Below are 6,857 nucleotides of genomic sequence, written 5' to 3'. Positions count from 1 at the left end.
ATATTGAGATGTTAGGAGACATTATATTCCTAATACGTTATAACAAAAATGTATGTGATACGTTGAAGCATTGTGACATGAGATAATATGCTGGGATATTTATATTAATGCAATATCTTGGAGAAATGTATATACACTCCATTATTTTATATTTGAGATGCTAGTATAGTATTGGTGAATATTTGCCCACGGGAGTGTGGTGTAGTGCAATAATATATTGGCACGTGAAAGAATGAAAGTGACTATGAGATATAATTGAGATGTTTCTAGATATTATGGCTTAGTGCAATAAGGTAATTGACCTACACGTGATATAGTAGAAATGTTTATGAGTCATTAATGTATGACACCTGAATAAATTACATAACGAAAATCCTAGAACCTGACTACCACAACTCATGTGATTGGCCCTTCCCGGCGTTGAGGTTAATCTGAATGGCCTTGGTGACCCGCCCGTTTCCGGGCGATTAATCTGAATGGCCTTCGGCGCCCTTCCGGCATTTCAAGAAATTTGAATGGCCCCCTCTGGCGAGCGAATAATAGTGGTTTGATTATTCCGTTCAAGCAAAATGGAACGATGATGCGCAAATTTATTTTATGCCGAATAGTGGCGATGCTTACATAGATTTGGCTTCCGTGTGAGGATTTACGGTGTCGCGGCATTTGGTGGTTACGCACGGAGTGGCTCATTATGTAAGGGAGGCATGTGGATGTACATGTTCGGCGTTGGGTTGGCGATTGTGGTTGAAACTAGGTAAGACATAGATACGACGTGATTTTAGGGACACGCAAAGAAAGTCTGAAATAATCTAATTATGGTAATGTGTTGGGTAATGATGTATCTTTAGATAGATGATGGCAATATGCTTGGTTGGTTATTTGTTTAGTTAGAACCTAAGGCGCCTCGATGGAGGAACTACATGCCTTATTTATGATGCGTATAGTTTGTGGTGGGGTTAGTGGGAACTTAAGGCGCCTCAGTGGAGGAACTACCTGCCTAGATTATTGTACTTAAGGATGTTGTATTAGTCGTTGAAAGTTAAGGCGCCTCGGTGGAGGAACTAACTGCCGTATGGATTGTGTATATATATGTATAATTATATGTTGTATTTTAGGGCTACTCATACCAGCATTGTTTATAATGCTGACCGATTTGCATGTTTGCTTATCGGGTGTGTTCATTAAATGAACATAGTTGATAAGTCTTGACAGGTTTAGTGTTGAAGAAGATCGGTTGCTGCTTGTGGTTTGCGTTAGCGTTGCATCTCAGGATAAGTTTTGTTTTCCCTTGAGGTGATATAAATTTTCACTTGAGATAAGGTTATTTGTATTTTCATTTGTAAATTTTATTAAAGAGTTATTGAAAGGAGAGTTGTAACCTAATCTTATTTGTGAATCTTTGTCATGAAGAAGACTTTTGTTTAAGTTAAAATTTTTATTGGTTTTATTATCCGCATATTTAAACTGTTTATGGGTTTTTGGGAGTTGAGAGTGCGTCACACCTCGGAGATCGAAGAGTCGGGGACAAATAATGTTTTTTCCGAATTCTGTCGAAATTCGGGGTGTGACAGATTGTACATACTATAACACTTAGATATATGCATATTTCAGAGAAATAAAAGAGAATAATGTGTTCGGGCGTTCTCTTTAGCTTGATCATGCATGACTGATTTGATTGTTTGGAGTTGACATCCACCTTTACTAAGGTCATAAACAATGTAATGAACTGATACTTCTGACCTCTAGGGGGTGTGATTATTGGCATAGCTGCACTCACTCACTCACTCACTCATTTTAAGTTGGCCCAAGTTTCACGCATTTATATGTACAATGTTGCAAGAGAATGTATATGCACTCCCTTAAATAGCATGAGATTTTTGCACTATTCTTGTGATATGAAAATTAGTTTAAATTTTAAATAAGCAAAATTTACATTTTATTTTGCTACTGTCTATTCTCTTCTACATGTTTTACTTTCAGAGTGGTAACATGTTTTGAAGGAAACATGCTAGTGTCTATTCTAATTATAAAAACATGCTTTGAAGGAAATTGAACAAACAATTGGTGTGCAATCACAAAAACAACTATAAATCAAAACAAAGGGATTTCTTGATTCACATTTACAACAGTGTAAAGTATAAGAGTACTATAAACAAGCTTGTAGAATTACCTGCTGCAGTTTTTTTGCCTCCCTCTTTCTTTCCAGCCATTTTGTTGGGAAGTGGCGATGAAAAATCCAAAATTCGGCGCCAATTTATGGACTTCTATTTTTCTTGCGCGGTGGTGTTGAACAGTGAGAGTGAGAGTGATTTTTTTTTTTTTGGGTGTTTTTTTTGGAAGGGTAAAATGGGGAGATAATTAGCTACACGCCTGTGGGAGTGGCGTACAAAAAAATTTGGTTTTTTTTTTTTTCTTGGCTGCCACTGTTGATGGCGGGTAACAAAAGTTGATATTATATTAAATATTTTGGGCTTCACGCCAGTGATACTGGCGAGTGAAAAAATAAACCATTGGGTTTGATTTCGCTATCCCACTAACGGTATCCACTGTGCTATTGTGGTTTGGTGTTTTGCTACACCAAACCACTGGACTTAGCCTAAAGTGATAGTTTTTTTGAGAGAATCCACTAGAAAGTATTATCTCAACCTAGTTACTCTCTATCATAGATGAATATATATAGAGGAGTGCGTGTAGGTCGGCCGCACACCCTGGGATTAGAAAAGTTCTACTACCTCATAACTAATTGCATAGAAAAAACTGCAAACTATAAGGACTCGCACCTCCCAATTATTTTAGCAAACTTCCACTACTGCACCCCCAAAATTTTCGAGAATATAATCAACAAAAAAAATAGTATGAAAAAAAGACTAATAAAAAATATCTTAATAAACCAATTTTTTTTTTTACTTCTCTTTCTGCTTTTACAAAATTATCATTTATCATTTATTTTGAGTCCAAAACCATTAAAAATGGACAAATGTGTTTTTGAATAACGATGGGTTAATGAGACAAAAATAAATAGTCAAAGGCCCAAAGCCCAACCGGTCAGTTTGTATAATTCTAATCACCTATAACAAACTCATAAGCTCTCCCTACTTTCTTTCACTCTCAATTCTTAAACAAGCGTCCTCTCAATTCTTAAACAAGCGTTAGACCTCAACAAAAAAAAAACAAAAAACAAATTCAGAAAGGACTTGTGGCGCAACTTATTACATGTTTGTCCTAATTATTTGTAAAATTTGTTATCATTATCAATAAAATTTTCACTTTAAAAAAAAAACAATACAATTTTTTACTTTCAATGTTAATTTTTTGTAGTTTTCTCTACATGATAGTAGGAGTATATATATATATATTATCAATTAATGATTTAAGTGCTTAAGTAGTTAACTTCATCAGTCCATATTAAATTCTTAGTAGTCAACATACTCTAGTTTTGTGAATTGAAATAAATGCATAATTTTGTTAATCTTTATTGTTTAGACCTTCTCATAAAAAAAATTAAAAAAAAAAAAAAAAAATGTATGCTTTTGTTTTTTGGGGTTGGGGTTGGGTGTGCACATAATCTTGCACCCCCTAACTTAAAATCCTGACTCCGTCCCTGCTCTCTATCCCAAATGACTTATTTGGAGATCATACCAATAAAATCACCCACCCAAAATTTTAGTAGTTATCACAATAAACTCAATATAACAATAAAGACCACTATTTTATCCACAAACAATCAATAACAATAAGTATGAAAGTAAAGATTGGATAGTATGAAAGTATCAATAGCAAAATGACACAAAGATTTAAGGTCACACAAGAGTTGAGTTTTCTTTATAATAAAGATTGGAGAGTTTACAAGAGTTAACTAGAATCAAGAACAAGCAACCTCACTAAAACCCTAGCTCAATAGAGCTCCCACAATTCCCTTGAAATGAATCTCTCAAAAAGTTATCTCAGCCCTAACTCTATTTCCTTTATATAAGTATACAATAGAAAAGAGGAGGAAAAACAAGAGAAATTAGGTTTGGTTTCAATAAGTTTCGGTGAGCTTCGGCATATCCCACGGGATATCGATCTTGATAAACAAATGACCAGAGGAGAGATTTAGTTTGGCAACACACTACCGACCTAGCAATGGATACTGTTAGAAGGTCACTTGGAGCAAAACTCAATAGGGTCTACAACTTAACAAGTTTCTCCTACACATATCGAATGACATCTAATACCATGGAAAACCTTTAACCTCGAGGATCCTTTTCAACATGGAAAGAGGTTTGCTCTTGAAAACGTGGTTATTCCTTGTCTTCCATAACACCCAAATCACCACGTATGGAAGCAAGTGCCAAAATTGTTGCCCCTTATTCTTTTCCAAGTTGAGAGCAAGTCATGTAGAGAGACCACCTAAGCCAGCACCAAAAATGCCTCCTAAATCGGCTTCATCATTAGAGTACAAACCTCCAATGCAAAAGGGTAGTGCAGAAAAAGATGCACTATATTCTCCTCAAGCATATTACACATTGAGCATATAGGAGAAACATAAGTACCCCTATGGATGAGTGCATCGACAATTAATGAATGCCCATGAATAGCCTCCCAAAAGAAGAAATTTACTTTTAAGGAGATAGTAATCTTCCACACTAACCCAATAAGAGAGTCTATGACATGCCATTCAAATTTTAATGATGTGTTGATAGTACCTTATAAAAAGACTTCACTGTAAACAAACTTTCTTTCTCGTGACACCATATACATTTGCCTGCTTGGTTTGAGAGCCTCACCGAATCAAGAAAAGTCACCATGTCTACATACTCTTGGACATCCCAATCATTGCAACCTCTTCTTAGAAATAAATTCCGATCCAGACCACTTGATTGTTCTTTATGTGAGCAAAATTTTCCCTCTCGTGTTGGTTGTGGCTTGATAAATAAGAGGAAATTATTCTAACAACGGTTTATTGCCAGCCCAACGTATCGGTCCAAAAGAAACATTTGCATCCATTTCCAACTTTGAATTTGATCATGCATTTGAAGTCGGAGAGTGTGTTCAACACACCTTTCCATAAGCTACATCCATGAGTTTGAACAGTCGGTCCCGACCACCAAGAATGTTCATCATTCCCATATTTTGCCACTATCACTTGCCTCCATAGGAAAGTTTCCTCATTCATATATACCTCCAAATACAACGCCCTAGTAGTGCCTAATTCATTAGTACCAAATCGCGAAACTCCAACCCTCTGTTCCCCTTGGGTAAGCAAATTGTTCCCCAACCAACTAAATGATACTTTCACTTCTCCTCCGTTGAATGACAAGCGTTGTTTTTATGGTCGAGAATGGTATGTGGGATGAGATTATGGATGATGATGGATGATGGATGTCGTTGACCAAACTACGCAAGATCAAAACCTAATTATCCCTCAATGAGAAAAGGATGAGTAAGATATCGTTCCACTTTTAAATTGTATTGTGAATAAGGATAGGATTGGAAAGAGGGTTTGAGGGATTAAAAACAATGGTTGTAGAGATTGTGAATTACTAATGCTAAGATAAACTTAACTTAACTAAACTAGTTATTTATTATATAAAAGGGAATTCAAGAGATTTGAATCCACCGATACCTTTGATCCACGACCTTCAGCTTTATGGTTGTTCTCACAAGTAGATTACAATTAGGCAATCAAGTGAGTGTTAATGCCCTCTTGGATGAAACATCATTAACACTTATTTCTACTTAAGGTTGGTTATATGTTTATACTATTAATATCTTCTTTCTTTTTATGTAAGTTTGGGTAGTCATTCAATGTATTACCGAGAGCAATATCAAGGAGTTCTTCCTAATTAGGAAATCATTCAATGAATCGCCACTTAAGCACTACACCAGAACAGTCATTTTCTAACAGACCAAAATTTCAGTTAGTAACGGATATATCCGTTATATAGTGTGTCACGGCTATATTTGTTACTTATGGAAGAAATCGTTAGGAAATATCGAGAATTAAAATTAAATAACCTGGTCACGGTTAGTTTGGCATTGTCTAACGTTTATAACCGTGAGTAATATTTCAAAACAATAGAAATATATCCAAAAAACAAAAAATGAAAAAAGAAAAATTGAAGCGACCGCTTTTTGGTCACATACGCATCTCGTTCTTCTCTCGAGTCTCTTTTTTCTGCTCCACCATTTTTATTCTTTCGCTCTCCCCAGACAAAGGTAAACAATGGTTTCTCATTCTCTCTCTTTCCCACTAACCCCATTTCATTCTCTGTCTCTCTCCCAATTAACTGGAGATTTTCGATTATATTAGTTTAAATCTCAGAAATCCACCACCTTAGTTGAGAGGAAAAGAGAAAAATTTAGGAAGATCTGGAGAAAAAGAACGATCTTTAAAGGAATTATCTGAGCGAAAGCGATCTACGTTGCATGTGTCAGGTACTCTCTATTTCATTCAAATTATTTCCCTCAAATTCTCTATTAACAGTTCTAGGGTTTCGACGTTGTAATTCTCTCTCTCTAAAAACAATTAACTAAGCATTCTGTTGTTTCTATTATTCTTTAATGTTTTATACCGCCGTTGAGTTAAGGTTATCATTGGCCAGAACTAGCTTCAATTTAACAGGTTTGTTTCTTCATTATTATTTTTTATTTATTTAATTAGTATATTGGGTGATGCATCTTTCTTATGAAATCTATTTGTTTTGCTAAGGGTTTGTTTCTGTTGGGGGTGAATTATTAAGTGGGGAGTTGTAGCTGGTTCAGTTGATTGGATTTATAAGAGATGAAAGATTGAAAAATGTTTTATTCTTGTTTTTGTGACTTTGATGTTGTTAACATCTATTGTCTTTATGTATGTTCATCGATCTTATTTT

Source organism: Coptis chinensis, chromosome 3, assembly GCF_015680905.1.
Source record: "Coptis chinensis isolate HL-2020 chromosome 3, ASM1568090v1, whole genome shotgun sequence".
Lineage (NCBI taxonomy): Eukaryota > Viridiplantae > Streptophyta > Magnoliopsida > Ranunculales > Ranunculaceae > Coptis > Coptis chinensis.
This window is presented reverse-complemented; position numbering follows the sequence as displayed.